The following is a 20463-nucleotide window of genomic DNA, read 5'->3' as shown; positions in this document are numbered from 1 at the left end:
CTCACATTAGCGTATAAAAACTAGCTAATGTGACTCTGATGGGCGGTGTAGTTACTGACGTCACAGCTGTTCAGAGTCGCTGAGTCTCGTGGGAGCGGTGACGTCAGTACCTGGCTCCTGTGAATAGAAGTACCATTCCTGCTATTCACAGTCGCCAGCATGGTTTTTTTGACAAATCACAACTGGCATCAACTCTAACTAACAATACCTCGATTGCCACCGCACCACGGCAATCGGGAAGAGCCAAGCAAAGCGCCAGAATTGCCGCATCTCATGTGAAGCACCAATTCTGGGGCGGCTGCAGACTTGTATTTTTAGGCTGGGAAGGGCCCAATTATCAGGGACCTTCCCAGCCTGATAAGATAAGTCCGCAGCTGTCTGCTTTACCTTGGCTGGTTATCATAAATAGGGGAAACCCCACGTGTTTTTTTTTATTATTTATTTATTAGGTTAAATAAGACTAAACACCCTGTAGTGTCACATGAAAGGCACTAAAGGGTGCAAGTTATTACATGTAGGGGACTTGTGACATTATATCAACAGGACAGCTATCCTATCTATTCTATATACAGTATCTATGCTATTCTATATATATGTATTGTATACTGTATATCAATACTACCTATTCTATTCTGACAGTTCGGGCTGTGAACTTTCTGTAATTGGCTGATGAAATGTCGGGTTTCCTTTGAGATTTGTGCGTAAAAATCAGACGGCACACGCATGGTCCAATTTTTTTCCCGCACCCTTTGACTTGCACTGGCGATCCGATTCTGCTATGATTTTTTTCCCTCGGTCTGATTAGAGCTGAGGAGAAACTCGCGGATGAGCACTGACTCATTGAGTAACATTGGTCAGAGTGCAGTGCGATGTTTTCTCACACTGCACTCGTCCGTATTATACGCCAGTGTGAGCGAGACCTTAAAGTGATTTTTCAAGTGTTTTTTTTTTCTAAGCGGATTCACTCCAAAAGAAGCTCCGTCTGCGCATAGACTTACAACCCTGAAGTCTTCTGAGGATATAAAATGCAAATATTTGGCCAATAAATGAAACATTTCAGCCCATTGTACAGGGACCATCTTACCCTGGGGTGAATAGTGAGTGTCTGTAAGGTCACATTCATTGCAGTACAATCAGTTCTTTAAGTGTCATTATATCAGGGATATTCTGAGAATCGGAGCCATCGTGTGTTACCATAATAAAGAGTTAATGAGAGTGCAGACAATCTATAATAATGTGTGCAGACGAAAGTCATTAATAGGAAGATCAACAAAGTGTACGAAACAGGTGAAAGAACGCCAATCGCTTCTCTGCAGGACAACATTTTACTATTTTTTTTTACTATTCTCCACTCCCCCCCCCCCTTCATCCTCAATTGTTGCCGCCACTTACCAACATCTGTGCGGGTCCCATAGGGGCTGTTATTTCCCTCCCCAGAATGTCCACTTTTTTTGGGTTGGGTCTATATCAGCCATGCCCCGTTTTCGGGATATTCTCATATCTGCCTGGATTGTTTCCAAATATTTATATCCAATCAGACAAACTGAGGACTGTAAGGATCCAATAAAAACTTACAGCAAAAAATAAAGTTATATCTCTTGAAATGCTACAACACAAAATGACCTTATTGCATAATAAATACTAAAAAATAACAAGTACGCCGCATATCTGTAAATCTACAGAGCAGAGTCCGCGGCCGACAGCTTCATGTGCGGATGGCTTTGGTGCCTTTTATCTGGGTCTCCTGCTTGTACGTTGATTACTACAGAATTTATAGACATTTTGTTGCATTTTTTGTGTTTTTTTTCTCACTTTCTTCTTTTCTATCCAGGTGCTATAACAATGGTGTGTGGGTACTGGAGCCGCAGGGTGCCCGCTGAGCCGTGCCAGGCTTTGTTTTCGGTGTGTGCCTTTTGCAGCACACGTTATTATAGATTGTTTGCACTTGTCAGGGATTTATACTTTATTATGGAAACACAAGATTCATTCTTGGAATATTCCTGTTATTGTGGTACTTTATGTGCTGATTGTCCTATGGGATGGTCTATGACTTGTAACTATTTACACTCCACAACATTGAAATCGCAACAGCAATTGTATCACTGGTTCCACTACCGAATCCATGTAACGCCGAGCTGTTAGTGTACTGGGAATGAAGACTAGAGGGGTCCGGACACCGGACATTATCTACCCCACATCATAATCCTGGGAGTAGGACCTTTGTGACGTTCAATCGTAAAAGCATCTTCGTGGTTTCAAGATGGAGACTCGGAGGCTGGAATGGAGGTCTGCCCTCTTCAGAGATAAGTCCCACTTTTGAGATTGGTCTGTAGACCACATGGGCAATGGCATGAAGAGACCTTCATGAGGGAACATCACACTGGTCCTACTCCTGGGATTATTGGGTGGGGGACAAGCTGGACCCCTTTAGCCTTCAACATCCAAAAGTACACAGGAATGGTTGAAAAAGAAAATATGGACTGTTTTAAAATGGCCAGCAATGAGTCCTGAGCTCAATCCCATTGAAAATCTTTGGGGTGATCTGAAATCTGCCATCGGGAAAAAGACCCTGCAAACATTCAAGAGCTCGAATAAAGTGCAAAGGATGATGCAAGAAGCTTATAGAGGGCAACAAGAAATGTTTAGAGGCTGTCAGCAATGCCAAAGGGTGTGCAACCAAGTATTAATTAGGGGGGCAACCAAGTATTAATTAGGGGGGCAACCAAGTATTAATTAGGGGGGCAACCAAGTATTAATTAGGGGTGCCTTTATTGCTGCTCATGCTGGTTATTATGTTTCTTCTTTGAAATTGCAACATGGAAGTTGAAAAACAATGTTTTATTACTTTGGACCACTAATTAAAAATCCTGAGTATATAACTTTGGTCCATTTCCATTTATATCTGAAGCTCTTGTACAATCTATGAAAAAAAATTAAGGGGTGCCAATAATGATGAGCAGCACTGTATTATCTGTCTATTATCTATCTATCTTGAGCTGATAACCAATGTCTTGTGATACTGTACTGTATATAATAATGGATTCCTATTTTTACTTCTCACAAGCGCTGACATCTGATGAGAAGTCTGGGATATTCCGGAGATGGCCGATACCTATTGTTTTCATTCTTACTTAACTTCCTCAGATGACTTTACAGATGGAGCAGAATGAGGAGCTGAATGCTCGCTCGGTACAAGGCCACCAGCGGGAGGGATGGAAGGTGCTTCCTTCATGACACATGAAGTGTGAGTCAGGATTGTTCCGGCAGCTGCTCGGAAAGATGGAGCGATGAGTCCGGAGATTGGGAAGAGAACATTGCTTTCCTTATCTATAATATATTCTCATATGACCGGCAGCACAACAAGGAAGACGGGCAGAGAGGAAAGCACTGACCACTGCTGCTAAAGTCAGTGACTAGTATCAGCTGCAGCCCTGGAGATACGTGACATAGAGCAATGATCAGGACCGACAATCAGGCTGCGTGCCCACTATGCGTTTTTCAAGCGTTTTTCTGCAGCGAAAATGCTTAAAAAACGCTTGGTAATACGTGCCCCATGGTGCCCAATGATAATCTGCATATGCTGTGCACATGCTGCGGAAATTTCCGCTGCGGATTATCATTGCGGAAAAATACGCAGCATGTCCATTAATTTTGCGGACACGCAGCGTAATTACCGCCATTGACTTGCATTGAAACGCATATTATCTGTGTCAGCACATTTGCACATACGGATATTATGCGATTCTATGTGCGGATGGTACCCGAGTCTGCAGAAGATGAGACTCTCCTCCAGACCTGGGTACCATAGTACCTGTTAAAAAAAGAATTTAAAATAAAAAATAAAGATTATATTTACCTTCTGATGGCCCCCGGTGTTTTCTCCGCTCCGTCTGGTCTGTTGTATGGCTCGCAGTGGTGTAAAAGGACCTTCCATGGCATCATTTAGTCGTATGACAGGTCACGCGACCACTGATGTCGGCGGTCGCGTGACCTATTACATGACTCAATGACGTCACCGCAGGTCCTTGGCGGACACATAGACTTGCATTGCCACACTCACATCAATATCGGATGTGTCTCTGATTTTTTCCACAGACCACTCGATCCAAAGAAAAATTCAGACATGTGCACAGCCCCATAGAATATCAAGGGTACAAGTGCTATAAGTGAAAACCACAGATAGCATTCGTACTAGAAAATTGGTTGTATGCACGAGCCCTTAGGCCATGTGCCCACGATGCAAAAATGCTCTGGATTTTTCCTGAGCGTTTCTGCAACTCCCTGGTAGAAAAAAACGCATGCGGATTGTACATGCGGATTGCACACGCGGATTGCACACGCGGATTGCACATGCGGATTGTACGTGCGGATTGCACATGCTGATTGCACATGCGGATTGCACATGCGGATTGCACATGCGAATTGTACATGCGGATTGTACATGCGGATTGTACATGCGGATTGTACATGCGGATTGTACATGCGTTTTCCTGCCAGGGACATGCGGATGTGAAGCGTTCTTCACTTGCATTTCCGCATGCGGGTTGACAAGCGCTTTCCAAGCAATTTTAGCAGCACTTGGAAAGTGCATGACAACTTGGTCACACTATATACATCCATGCAAACAGCAACCAGCATGGATTTATATAGTGTGACCAAGTTAATAGTTGAAAAAAAAGATTAAAAATGGTAAAAAATAAAAAAAAACACATTATACTTACCTTCTGATGGCCCCCGGTCTTTTCTCCGCTGTGTCCAGAGAAAAGACCGGGGGCCATCAGAAGGTAAGTATAATGTTTTTTTTTATTTTAATTCTTTTTTTACAGGTTCTATGGTGCCCGGGTCTGGAGGAGAGTCTCCTCTTCTCCAAACCCGGGTACCATCCACACATTGAACCGTGTGATATCCGCATGTGCACATGTAGTCATGCGGATATTAAGTGATTCAATGCAAGTCAGTGGCAGCGAAAACGCAGCGCTTCTGCAAAATAATTGGTAGTGCTGCGTTTTTTTCCGCAATGATAATCCGCAGCGGAGATTTCCGCAGCATGTGCACAGCACACGTGGATCATCATTGGGGAACATGGCAGGCCTTCTACCAAGAGTTTTTTAAGCGTTTCTGCAGCGGAATTGCCACTGCGGAAACGCTAAAAAAACGCATAGTGGGCACACAGCCTTACAGTGGCCATCACTCCCAATTTCTGGGGTTCTATTGAGAACAAAAGAAATACAAAGGATAGTGATTTCCAACAATCTCCATATTCTTGCCGGAGTGTTCATTTATTTCATACTCTTCTTGGATTATAGGAGTTCTGTACATGAATGGAGGCGTTTCTTACATCAAAACAAATAGTAACATTCACACCTGTATAGTAAGTAAAAGACGCTCCCTGTCACACTCCTCAACACTTCTTTGCTCCAGAGCTACCACATCCTAAGTCCTCGTTCAGACATCAGTTTTTTGCTTACGAGTGCTATCCTTGATTTCCGAGTGTTCCACAGAAAATATCGGAGGTATGTCCGATTTTGATCCGAGGGTTGGATCTAAATCGGCCAATGGGTTCCTGGAAAAATCAGACTGCACTCGAATAGCATCCGAGTGCAGTCCGATTTTCACGGACTCTCAGAATGCAGAAGGTGGAGAAATAGTTTTTTTTTTTTAATTTCTCCACGTACTAGAAAATCACTTGTACCTGGCGTTGATCAAACTCTGATCAGAGTCATCAGAATAATAGATCTGATTTTCTCAAACGCAAAAAAAATCGTCCGTCTGAATGAGGCGTAAATGTGAGGTTTCTCAGGCCTGACGACACTGACGTCTTCCTTACTCTGTTACAACGTTGCATTACTGAGAATCCTAATTGTTATCAATGTAGAAAAAGTTCTGCAGCTTTCCATAATACTGTAGCTAATTTTCAAGATCTCTGCTTGCTGCCATTCGCTAGGAACCTTTCACCATTAGGGGTCTTACTCAGATCACGGCGGGGAGTCGAGCATTGGTGTGATCGTCACATGGACGGATATTTATCCCCGGGAAGTGAACAATGAACATTTCCATCTACAGCAGCAGAGATCTTAAAAACCATGAAGATTTGATCGAGAAAGTGTACTGGAAAACGAAATAACCTTTATTTTCTGAAACTGAACTGCTCCTTTAATTGTGTCTATTTGTGTTCAGAAGTTTCCATTTTCTATAACAAAAGTGAAACATTTTTGGTCTTGGCTGAGAGGAATGGAAAAAAGCGTGGAGTGTTTATCGGCAGCAGGTGAAGGTGGTTACTGTAGGACGGAGCTCGCAGGCTTTTGCAGAACATTTTCGAGTGAATTCACTTCCTCTGCGGCCGCCTCACTTCCTCCAGAGCGGCCTCCACTCCGCGCCCCCCGCACCACCGAGGCTCCATTCTGCTTCTTGCAAAATGTCAGGTTGTCTTGCAAACAACTTACAAAACAAAGCTCTGGTGCTTCTTCTGCAGGATGCTACATCTCAGCCGCTCAAGATCAGGACCCAGGAAAATGGATTTCAACCAAATTCATTGTTTGATTAATGATTGATTTTGCCAAATGATGATACACGGTCGTCATCTGCAAAGACATCGTCCATGTTCAACATTTCTGTCCCATAGTCGCCCGGCGAAAAAAGATGTTTCCTTGAAGAAACATTTCAAGAATAATGTCAGAAAGACTTTTTATCCTTCCTCTGCAGTGGAGGAGTAGACAGAAGTGAGCCCTGTGCAAAAGCAATATATGGGCCCTGTGCAAAAGCAATATATGGGCCCTGTGCAAAAGCAATATATGGGCCCTGTGCAAAAGCAATATATGGGCCCTGTGCAAAAGCAATATATGGGCCCTGTGCAAAAGCAATATATGGGCCCTGTGCAAAAGCAATATATGTGCCCTGTGCAAAAGCAATATATGGGCCCTGTGCAAAAGCAATATATGGGCCCTGTGCAAAAGCAATATATGGGCCCTGTGCAAAAGCAATATATGGGCCCTGTGCAAAAGCAATATATGGGCCCTGTGCAAACACAATATATGGGCCATGTGCAAAAGCAATATATGGGCCCTGTGCAAAAGCAATATATGGGCCCTGTGCAAAAGCAATATATGGGCCCTGTGCAAGCACAATATATGGGCCCTGCGCAAAAGCAATATATGGGCCCTGTGCAAAAGCAATATATGGGCCCTGTGCAAAAGCAATATATGGGCCCTGTGCAAGCACAATATATGGGCCCTGTGCAAGCACAATATATGGGCCCTGTGCAAAAGCAATATATGGGCCCTGTGCAAAAGCAATATATGGGCCCTGTGCAAGCACAATATATGGGCCCTGCGCAAAAGCAATATATGGGGCCTGTGCAAAAGCAATATATGGGCCCTGTGCAAAAGCAATATATGGGCCCTGTGCAAAAGCAATATATGGGCCCTGTGCAAAAGCAATATATGTGCCCTGTGCAAAAGCAATATATGGGCCCTGTGCAAAAGCAATATATGGGCCCTGTGCAAAAGCAATATATGGGCCCTGTGCAAAAGCAATATATGGGCCCTGTGCAAACACAATATATGGGCCATGTGCAAAAGCAATATATGGGCCCTGTGCAAAAGCAATATATGGGCCCTGTGCAAGCACAATATATGGGCCCTGTGCAAGCACAATATATGGGCCCTGTGCAAAAGCAATATATGGGCCCTGTGCAAAAGCAATATATGGGCCCTGCGCAAAAGCAATATATGGGCCCTGTGCAAAAGCAATATATGGGCCCTGTGCAAGCACAATATATGGGCCCTGTGCAAACACAATATATGGGCCCTGCGCAAAAGCAATATATGGGCCCTGCGCAAAAGCAATATATGGGCCCTGTGCAAGCACAATATATGGGCCCTGTGCAAAAGCAATATATGGGCCCTGTGCAAGCACAATATATGTGCCCTGTGCAAAAGCAATATATGGGCCCTGTGCAAGCACAATATATGGGCCCTGTGCAAAAGCAATATATGGGCCCTGTGCAAAAGCAATATATGTGCCCTGTGCAAAAGCAATATATGGGCCCTGTGCAAACACAATATATGGGCCCTGTGCAAGCACAATATATGGGCCCTGTGCAAAAGCAATATATGGGCCCTGCGCAAAAGCAATATATGGGCCCTGTGCAAAAGCAATATATGGGCCCTGTGCAAGCACAATATATGGGCCCTGTGCAAGCACAATATATGGGCCCTGTGCAAAAGCAATATATGGGCCCTGCGCAAAAGCAATATATGGGCCCTGTGCAAAAGCAATATATGGGCCCTGTGCAAGCACAATATATGGGCCCTGTGCAAAAGCAATATATGGGCCCTGTGCAAAAGCAATATATGGGCCCTGTGCAAAAGCAATATATGGGCCCTGTGCAAAAGCAATATATGTGCCCTGTGCAAAAGCAATATATGGGCCCTGTGCAAAAGCAATATATGTGCCCTGTGCAAACACAATATATGGGCCCTGTGCAAAAGCAATATATGTGCCCTGTGCAAAAGCAATATATGGGCCATGTGCAAAAGCAATATATGGGCTCTGTGCAAACACAATATATGGGCCCTGTGCAAAAGCAATATATGGGCCCTGTGCAAGCACAATATATGGGCCCTGTGCAAGCACAATATATGGGCCCTGTGCAAAAGCAATATATGGGCCCTGTGCAAAAGCAATATATGTGCCCTGTGCAAAAGCAATATATGGGCCCTGTGCAAAAGCAATATATGTGCCCTGTGCAAACACAATATATGGGCCCTGTGCAAAAGCAATATATGGGCCCTGTGCAAGCACAATATATGGGCCCTGTGCAAAAGAAACATATGGGCCCTGTGCAAAAGCAATATATGGGCCCTGTGCAAAAGCAATATATGGGCCCTGTGCAAAAGCAATATATGGGCCCTGTGCAAAAGCAACACATGGGCCCTGTGCAAAAGCAATATATGGGCCCTGTGCAAAAGCAATATATGGGCCCTGTGCAAAAGCAATATATGGGCCCTGTGCAAACACAATATATGGGCCCTGTGCAAACACAATATATGGGCCCTGTGCAAACACAATATATGGGCCCTGTGCAAGCACAATATATGGGCCCTGTGCAAAAGCAATATATGGGCCCTGTGCAAAAGCAATATATGGGCCCTGTGCAAACACAATATATGGGCCCTGTGCAAACACAATATATGGGCCCTGTGCAAGCACAATATATGGGCCCTGTGCAAAAGCAATATATGGGCCCTGTGCAAAAGCAATATATGGGCCCTGTGCAAAAGCAATATATGGGCCCTGTGCAAACACAATATATGGGCCCTGTGCAAAAGCAATATATGGGCCCTGTGCAAGCACAATATATGGGCCCTGTGCAAAAGCAACATATGGGCCCTGTGCAAAAGCAATATATGGGCCCTGTGCAAAAGCAATATATGGGCCCTGTGCAAAAGCAACACATGGGCCCTGTGCAAAAGCAATATATGGGCCCTGTGCAAAAGCAATATATGGGCCCTGTGCAAAAGCAATATATGGGCCCTGTGCAAACACAATATATGGGCCCTGTGCAAGCACAATATATGGGCCCTGTGCAAAAGCAATATATGGGCCCTGTGCAAAAGCAATATATGGGCCCTGTGCAAAAGCAATATATGGGCCCTGTGCAAAAGCAATATATGGGCCCTGTGCAAACACAATATATGGGCCCTGTGCAAGCACAATATATGGGCCCTGTGCAAAAGCAATATATGGGCCCTGTGCAAAAGCAATATATGGGCCCTGTGCAAAAGCAATATATGTGCCCTGTGCAAAAGCAATATATGGGCCATGTGCAAAAGCAATATATGGGCCCTGTGCAAAAGCAATATATGTGCCCTGTGCAAGCACAATATATGGGCCCTGTGCAAAAGCAATATATGTGCCCTGTGCAAAAGCAATATATGGGCCATGTGCAAAAGCAATATATGGGCCCTGTTTTAAAGCAATATATGGGCCCTGTGCAAAAGCAATATATGTGCCCTGTGCAAAAGCAATATATGGGCCCTGTGCAAAAGCAATATATGGGCCCTGTGCAAAAGCAATATATGGGCCCTGTGCAAAAGCAATATATGGGCCCTGTGCAAAAGCAATATATGGGCCATGTGCAAAAGCAATGATCAAGGTCAAGAGAGGGGCACAATCAGTGCCAGGGGAGGGGCATAATCAGTGCCAGGAGAGGGGCACGATCAGTCAGGAGAGGGGCACGATCAGTCAGGAGAGGGGTATCACGATCAGTCAGGAGAGGGGCACCACGATCAGTCAGGAGAGGGGCATGATCAGTCAGAAGAGGGGCACGATCAGTCAGGAGAGGGGCACGATCAGTCAGGAGAGGGGCACGACCAGTCAGGAGAGGGGCACCATCAGTCAGGAGAGGGCACGATCAGTCAGGAGAGGGGCACGGTCAGGGCCAGGAGAGGGGCACGATCAGTCAGGAGAGGGGCATAATCACTGCCAGGAGAGGGGCACGATCAGTCAGGAGAGGGGGCACAATCGCTGCCAGGAAATGGGCATGATCAGGGCCATGAGCTGGCTTGGTGTATGATCTTCTGAGACTGCGACTTTGGAGAGGATGACAACCATCTCGGCAGGCAGCCCTGGCTGAGAAATTCTCTGTGCGTTGTTGCAGGGACCCCCCATGATAAAAAGACACCGTCCTCAGGATGAGACGGAAGCTAATGGGTCCCCCCAGGATGAGATTGTCAGCTGGAAAGGACCCTAAGATGAATGTACCAGCTGGAAGGACCCCCAGGATGAAAGCTCTAGGTGTAGAGGTAGCCCGGTGCACACCTCCACGATTAGAGGGGTCGGGGTCTGATAGTATCACATGGGGTCTGAGCTCCGCAGCCTTTATATAACACTGCAGTATTTATTAGGTTTTTCTAAAGTTTTCTAAAGTAAATAGGCTCCTTCTGTTTTGTGTATGCAGCTCCTATGCAAACCTATGTGTCTCTGTATCTAGGTCAGTTCCTCTGCCTCCACTTTTACTCTTGGCAGGAAAACTGGCCACCAAGGTATAATCCCAGCGTGGTCCTTGAAGACTGCAGGGGCCCATTCACACCAACATGTGCCCCGTAGTGGTTTGTTGTATAGGGATAGTGTGGGCTGTCATGTGGACTGATCGATGTCGGACACGCTGATGGCCCCGGTGGAGGGCTCTCTGCGCTCTGTCATGGCGGCTCAGCGAGCTGATCATGCCGTCACTATGGGAGCCGCCCTGACATAGGAGAGAAACATGATTTTCTTGCACGGACACTTTGCTGGAGCAGAAGTCTGTGAGTTCCTCTCATTATTCTGCGCCGTCTCCTTCCCTGTCCGGACTTGTTCTTACGTAAACTAATACAATTGTATATGGGCGGTTGCTGTAGCGATGCGCCGTCCGCCATTCAGCTCATCAATCTCTATGAAAACAATGTAAATAAGCAGCAGAGAGATTTTCCATCAGGTTTGCTGCTGATATTCGTCCACACTTGTCGCGGTCTGATCAGCCTTCTGTGACGGTGCCGGGCGCAAGCGCAGCGCCACAATGCAAACACGTCCCCGCGCACAGTATAGAATCCATACAGGAGATTGTGCGGTTAATAGTTTGGGAAATCATATATTTATACACTGCTCCTTTAAAGTGTCTCTGTGGGGTGGAGGAAGGGAAGAGCGCCGCTCTGGAGAATCATTTGTGGTCATTCAACTTAATGCTGTCAATGATTTCGGCATGTACCGTGCAATGCTTAAAGAAAACCTCACAACTCTGAAGGACAAGAAGAGACATTATTTTCCTCCTACCCCACATAGTAACATTCGGGAAGCCCATCAATGCCCCCACAGAACTTATTACCCCCTGTTTAGCCCCCCACAGTCTAGCACACTGAAAAATGCCTCCTCATACTGTGATGCCCCTAAAGTGCCCCTCCAACACGGTATGATGCCCCTACAGTCCCTCCACACAAACTGTATGGGATCTCTACACAACCCCCATAGACTAGTGATGCCCCATGATGCCCCCACACTCACTGATACCTCCCCAGTGCCCCCTGACCCAGTGTTATGCCACACACAGTATACCCCCACACAGTTAGATGCCCATACTGTGACCCCCAATACAATGATGCCTCCACAGTGCCCCTGAAAGATTAGGATGCCCCTACAGTATCCCCCACACACTGTATGAAATCTCTACAGAGCCCACACATTGATGCCCCATGGTGCACTTCTCATATAGTAGGATGATCTCACAGTATACAGTGATGCCCCTTCTGTGACTTCATTACATGATTCCCCCAGTTCCCCTACACAGAGTAATGCCCTTACAGTACCCTCCCCCACAATGATAGTGCCCCCTACCACCCTCTCTATGGTTCCCCTCCAGTCTGCTTCACTAGCAAATTAAATAGAACCTCTCTCGTTTCCACAGAGAGTGCAGCTCTGGAGTATAATACAGGATGTAACTCAGGATCAGTAACGTAATGTATGTACACAGTGACTGCACCAGCAGAATAGTGAGTGCAGCTCTGGAGTATAATACAGGATGTAACTCAGGATCAGTAATGTAATGTATGTACACAGTGACTGCACCAGCAGAATAGTGAGTGCAGCTCTGGATTATAATACAGGATGTAACTCAGGATCAGTAATGTATGTACACAGTGACTGCACCAGCAGAATAGTGAGTCCAGCTCTGGGGTATAATACAGGATGTAACTCAGGATCAGTAATGTAATGTATGTACACAGTGACTGCACCAGCAGAATAGTGAGTGCAGCTCTGGAGTATAATACAGGATGTAACTCAGGATCAGTACAGGATCAGTACAGGATCAGTAATGTAATGTATGTACACAGTGACTGCATCAGCAGAATAGTGAGTGCAGCTCTGGAGTATAATACAGGATGTAACTCAGGATCAGTAATGTAATGTATGTACACAGTGACTGCACCAGCAGAATAGTGAGTGCAGCTCTGGGGTATAATACAGGATGTAACTCAGGATCAGTAATGTATGTACACAGTGACTGCACCAGCAGAATAGTGAGTGCAGCTCTGGAGTATAATACAGGATGTAACTCAGGATCAGTAATGTAGTGTATGTACACAGTGACTGCACCAGCAGAATAGTGAGTGCAGCTCTGGAGTATAATACAGGATGTAACTCAGGATCAGTAATGTAATGTATGTACACAGTGACTGCACCAGCAGAATAGTGAGTGCAGCTCTGGAGTATAATACAGGATGTAACTCAGGATCAGTAATGTAATGTATGTACACAGTGACTGCACCAGCAGGATAGTGAGTGCAGCTCTGGAGTATAATACAGGATGTAACTCAGGATCAGTAATGTAGTGTATGTACACAGTGACTGCACCAGCAGAATAGTGAGTGTAGCTCTGGAGTATAATACAGGATGTAACTCAGGATCAGTAATGTAATGTATGTACACAGTGACTGCACCAGCAGAATAGTGAGTGCAGCTCTGGAGTATAATACAGGATGTAACTCAGGATCAGTAATGTATGTACACAGTGACTGCACCAGCAGAATAATGTAACTGTAAATTGGCTCTTGGAGGTGAAGCTTCATGAGTGTATGATGTATATGTCAGGCCTTGATGTCCTTTGTGATCTTCCATATGTAATCTGACGTCCTATTACCTTCCTATGAGTGACATTCCTACACGTCACTTATCAGATCACAATGGCAGCTCCGGCTCTGTAATGACGATGTAATTGTGCTCACTTCATACACGGTTATATTACAGACTTGTACAGTAAATCAGCGATCCAGATGACCGGTGCGTTCTAGAGAATCACTAGAGAGGGATTATAGGCGCCAAATAAATCTGTGCAAAAATAAAACCCTTTTCTGCACAAACAAATCAGTGTTCAGTATTGGGATGGTGAATTGTAATAGATCGCGGACAATTGAATCTGTCCGTGTTCCCGTTATTTAATGGTCGCCGGGCACCTGGCGTTCTATTCTAAACCTCTAAACTTCGCCTCTAGAGATGACATTTCCTGTATAATAAAAATAACTCGGGCGCTGCGCGTTATCGATGTTTCCAGTTCTCTGAGCGAGGCAGCGGAGGGTTCAGAGAAGATTCCAGCCCGCTGTGATGAACAGTACAGAGCACAGGAATTCTTATTGGTCAGGATAAAAGAATGTTTCCCTTAAAGGGGACCTGTCACTTGCCATAAATTTATAATGGTGTCACCTGGTGTAAACGCCGCTGTTCTCCTGAATCCGGCGATGTTTTTCTTTTGCTTCTGCTCCTTTCCGTTCCTGAGATACGGCCTCCTCTTCACTGTATATAAATCTAGTCTTGTTAGCCAAGTGGGTGTGGTCTTCAGCTCTTATTTATTTAGAGACATTTTCTTTAAGAATACGCTCATTTGCATAAATAAACCATATTTATATACACAGAAGAGGGGGCCATATCTCAAGAATGGAGATGAACAGGAACAAGAGAAAAACATTACACATTAACGACACCCGACAGGTCCAAAATAATATATCGACCAATGAGTCTCTTCGTAAACTATGCGGCCATTTCTAACTTATCTTGTGCACCCATGTGATGAGTGACAACCAATAAACTGTGCCCATTTTGCCACCGAGTTATTACCCCAATCAGTATCATAGCTATCGAGGGGGTAGAGGGAGCGATTGCCCCAGGCCCCACATTCAGAGGGGCCCACCCGGAGCTGCTGCTACCTCATCTGTATCAACGTGTGTGGTGGAGAAGGGAGCCATGTCTCCCTGCACCACCGCTCTCCATTTTGTAAACCCCCGGTCATTTTATGCTTGCAGTTTACAGAACAGCAGGTTGATGCAGGGGCAGAATCGCCTCCGCATGCACAGAACGTCATTGCGCCGTGCTGGGACTCTGATGTTCAATGCGAGCACCCAAGTTTTGTAGGTGGACTTTTCAGGATTCTGGATTAGGTGAGTATATATTTTTTCTTTTAATTAAAACGTGTGTTGGAACTGTGGAGGCATCATAAAGTATGTGTGCCCATCATACATTGTAGTAACTGCTGTGGGGGGCCTCCATAAAGTGTGAGTGCCATTCTACAGCGTGGGAGCTAATGTGGGGGCTACTGTGGGGTTTATTACACTGTGTATAGGGGAGTTGTGGGCCACTTGTACTGTGCATAAGGGAGCCGTCATTGGCTCACGGCACATCATTATTTCTAATTTTAAATAGGCACTTAAGCATTATTGGGGCACTAAGTAGTGTTACTGCCAAAGGTACACATGTGGCGTTACTGATCCTGATGTACAAAAATATTACTACTATAATACTGCCCCCTATACTCAAGAATATAACTACTATAATACTGCCCCCTATGTACAAGAATATAACTACTATAATACTGCTCCTGTGTACAAGAATATAACTACTATAATACTGCTCCCTATGTACAAGAATATAACTACTATAATACAGCCCCTATGTACAAGAATATAACTACTATAATACTGCTCCTATGTACAAGAATATAACTGCTATAATACTGCCCTCTATGTACAAGAATATAACTACTATAATACTGCTCCTATGTACAAGAATATAACTACTATAATACTGCTCCTATGTACAAGAATATAACTACTATAATACTGCTCCTATGTACAAGAATATAACTACTATAAAACTGCTCCTATGTACAAGAATATAACTACTATAATACTGCCCCTATGTACAAGAATATAACTACTATAATACTGCCCTCTATGTACAAGAATATAACTACTATAATACTGCTCCTATGTACAAGAATATAACTACTATAATACTGCCCCCTATGTACAAGAATATAACTACTATAATACTGCTCCTATGTACAAGAATATAACTACTATAATACTGCTCCTATGTACAAGAATATAACTACTATAATACTGCCCCTATGTACAAGAATATAACTACTATAATACTGCCCCTATGTACAAGAATATAACTACTATAATACTGCTCCTATGTACAAGAATAGAACTACTATAATACTGCCCCTATGTACAGGAATAGAACTACTATAATACTGCACCTATGTACAAGAATGTAACTACTATAATACTGCTCCTGTGTACAAGAATATAACTACTATAATACTGCCCCTATGTACAAAAATATAACTACTATAATACTGCCCCTATATACAAGAATATAACCACTATAATACTGCCCCCTATGTACAAGAATATAACTACTATAATACTGCTCCTATGTACAAGAATGTAACTACTATAATACTGCCCCTATATACAAGAATATAACCACTATAATACTGCCCCCTATGTACAAGAATATAACTACTATAATACTGCACCTATGTACAAGAATGTAACTACTATAATACTGCCCCTATATACAAGAATATAACCACTATAATACTGCCTCCTATGTACAAGAATATAACTACTATAATACTGCCCCCTATGTACAAGAATATAACTACTATAATACTGCCCCCTATGTACAAGAATATAACTGCTATAATACTGCCCCCTATGTACAAGAATATAACTACTATAATACTGCCCCCTATGTACAAGAATATAACTACTATAATACTGCTCTTATGTACAAGAATATAACTACTATAATACTGCCCCCTATGTACAAGAATATAACTACTATAATACTGCTCTTATGTACAAGAATATAACTACTATATTACTGCTCCCTATGTACAAGAGTACAACTACTATAATACTGCTCCCTATATACAAGAATATATCTACTATAATATTGCCCCCTATGTACAAGAATATAACTACTATAATACTGCCCCTATGTACAAGAATATAACTACTATAATACTGCTCCTATGTACAAGAATATAACTACTATAATACTGCCCCCTATGTACAAGAATATAACTACTATAATACTGCACCTATGTACAAGAATGTAACTACTATAATACTGCCCCTATATACAAGAATATAACCACTATAATACTGCCTCCTATGTACAAGAATATAACTACTATAATACTGCCCCCTATGTACAAGAATATAACCACTATAATACTGCCTCCTATGTACAAGAATATAACTGCTATAATACTGCCCCCTATGTACACGAATATAACTACTATAATACTGCCTCCTATGTACAAGAAAATAACTGCTATAATACTGCCCCCTATGTACAAGAATATAACTACTATAATACTGCTCCTATATACAAGAATATAACTGCTATAATACTGCCCCCTATGTACAAGAATATAACTACTATAATGAAGCCCATGAATTGATAAGAATGTGCTATACTATACCTTATACATTTTGTAGAGCGTTGCTGCATTATATATCACTATTTTTCTGTGTTATGCAGGGTCAGATGCCGTCCTATTCGCAGATCACCGGATCCCTCTGACACACACATACCTGGAGATGATGCTGGCTATGCAGCCATTATACACAGGAGGATTAAGGCTCAATCCTGGAAGTCTTGAGATGGGAAAGTAAGAGAACAGGAATGTATTGTTTGCGGCACAATGGTTTGTATTCCGGATTATTTTGCTGGATGCATTTGGCAGGAGACCAGTCCAGATTAGGTCACACCAGTGAGTAATGGACGGCAAGTAAATTAAAGTAAAACTAAACCGAAAACAGAAGCAAATGAAAAGCGAAATGATAGCAGCATTGATTTGTCTCCAGTCTCTTCCTAATATCACGGCTGCATTTTATACGAGGTGCGATTTTGTCCTCAACTGAAGGGGAGAAAGGGGGGAGGGGAGCGGGGGGTTGCAGTGTACTTGCAGAAGTTATTATATAGCGCCAACAGTTGCTAATTTGCTGTGAGAGTTTAATTAACTTGGATGTATTCTTGGAGTGATACTTTTATGTCCAAAAATGACAAGTATTTACAGCGATTTTTCTGGCTAACACTGTACCACAATATAACTTTGTATTTTACATCGTTATCTTGGATGTAAATACACCAAATTTGGTGCTGTACCTGGATGAAAAGGTTGAAAGGTGTTGTGTTAATTCCTTGGTTTAAGGAAGTTCCTGGTCCCCGCTTGAAGTTGGGTGGGGTGGAGGAGCAGGACTTAATCTCAGTGCCTGGGCCTATTTCTGGGCTACGACCCCCATCTACCTAGTGGCAGACAGAGGCTCTTGCATCCCTCAGGCACCAGTTGCAGTCGCTACCTCCGCACCTCTACCACTTGCAGCAATTGAGCTCCATTGAAAAACACATACATTTTCCTGCTAAACCTTTAGACCATGGCACAGGTCACATGGCCAACAATGATTCCCCTATGCTACTTCACAGTGTAATGCAGGTGATGAGAGAGAGGGGGGGGGGGTCGCAGTGTTATGCTCAAAGCATTGCAACATGCAATTTGCAGTCAGAACCTTTTTGATTTTTATGACCATCTTGTCATAGTATGGTGCAGGTCACCATTCACAAGCGCTAGACTGCATCGTAGCAACAGCACGTTGTGATCTTTGGCCAAAATAATCATCTAGCGTTAACCACACACTTGCTTCATTAGTTTAAAGACTTCAATTATTGGCTTCATGTGTGAACTGATGAGCTAAAATAAGCGTCCCCTTATGTGTCACTGTTAATCCTGGTATCTAGGAGGCCTAGAGCCAAGATTGGAGTCTTCTCTGATCCTGGACTCTATGATCCAAAAAGGTGGTCAGAATGTTTTACACCAAGAGGAACTTTTACATTGGTCCTGATGGCATAGGTACCCCAGAGCTTGCACCAACTAGGATGTATTCCCCAATATGTAGGATGGGCAGTGGTATTGGTACATTATATGGTATATTCTGAAAGGTGGGTTGTAAGGACTACAGTGATCAGACCCATGAGTGATGTGTAATACCCACCAATATTGCATGGCTACCCTGTAAGCTGCTGGTCCAAATATCCTTGGCCGGTCTGATGTACAGATATTTTATAGTTTATGACTGGATAGGACCATGAACAACATGATCATACATGGACTATTTATAGCTGGTTTCCATCCTAAGCTCATGGTCTGACCCTGAAAACCTTACAACCAGTCATTCCCACCAGCCACATAAAAAGATGAAAGCTCAGACTGACCAGGAACGGGAAGCCGTCCACATTCCTGAGCGCTGATACATATCACAGGGTCTCTTTATGGAAAGTTTCCTTTACCAAGTAGGGGAATGAGATCCTATAAGGACAAGTAATGGACAGAATACAGATCTCCGATAGATGGGATGACCTGACTGGTTACCTCCGACTTGCCAATACTTCTGACCGCCACTCCATTCATTCCCAAGCACCTGCTCAACATTTTCAGACAACCTCAAAAATAATGGAGCATCGGTTGAGCACATGCACGGCTGCTACATTCTTACTTGAATAAATAAACATTTTTAGTTCTACCAAAGAGACCTCCAAGATTTCCAAGTTATCACCCATCCTTGCACTGGTCAATCTTCCAGAGGGTGGTGGTTTCTAATTAAGTGACATCAACACATCTTCTTGGAGAATCCATGTTCTGCTGAATTTACATGGTTGAGGTAGCCATTGGTTGACCAGGATTACAAATTAGTGCATTCATACAAATATCAGCTGCAGATGTGACGGTCTGAGAATGCCATGTGTGAACTGGGAATTGGTAGAGAAACTGCACCATAAAACAGTCACTCATTCTCGATAGCAAATTGGACTGATCCAGTTACCTGCTGAGGTTTTTAGATTCATGTGGCATATTTCTCATTAGCAGATTGGTCAGTGTTATGTCCATCTCACACAGACTGAATAAGCAGTCTGAACGTAGCCCAAAACACATCTGGAGCATGCATCAAAACTGGCAAAAAAAAAAAAAGTGAACTCCATTGCAACCAATTGAATTAATTACTTTGGCAAAAAGATTTTCCTTTGACAAATAACTTCTTGTAACAGTTTTGCAATAAAAAACTGCAAAACTGAAGTTTTCATAAATTTGGCATAATCTATAGAGCTACAAGAATGTACTTTGTATCAACAGGCTAAAGTGCTGCAAAGCAAGCGAGTGAAACTTTGCAACAGTCACAGGACGTTTGCACTTTTTCCGCTTTCTTTCCACTAGAGGGAAGTTGCATTTCACCCACAATTTCACTACTACTTAAGGTTATTGTGTAGTACTAGGACAAACCTTATACAAGCAACTAAAACCAAAAAAAGTTTGCGACCAGCCGCCTCCCAAGACCCTCAAAGACTAAGTTTGTTTGGTGACTTTGCAAACCCACAAGCTGACAATCCCCTGGCCAGTGATTGATCGCCCCTGCCCTGCAGACACATACCACATTCAGCACAGTTAGCCTGCTTTATGTCAGACTGGTACAGGCAGGAAATAGTATTTGGGCTGAATAGCAGCACTCACACGTACAAATAAAACCACCACATCGGCTGAGTTGGAAAGCAATTTGAAACTTTTTATTTACAACTGTCACAGTG

This window comes from Phyllobates terribilis, unplaced genomic scaffold (assembly GCF_046119375.1).
Source record: "Phyllobates terribilis strain yellow unplaced genomic scaffold, ASM4611937v1 Scaffold_3__8_contigs__length_932513732, whole genome shotgun sequence".
NCBI classification, from domain to species: Eukaryota; Metazoa; Chordata; class Amphibia; order Anura; family Dendrobatidae; genus Phyllobates; species Phyllobates terribilis.
This window is presented reverse-complemented; position numbering follows the sequence as displayed.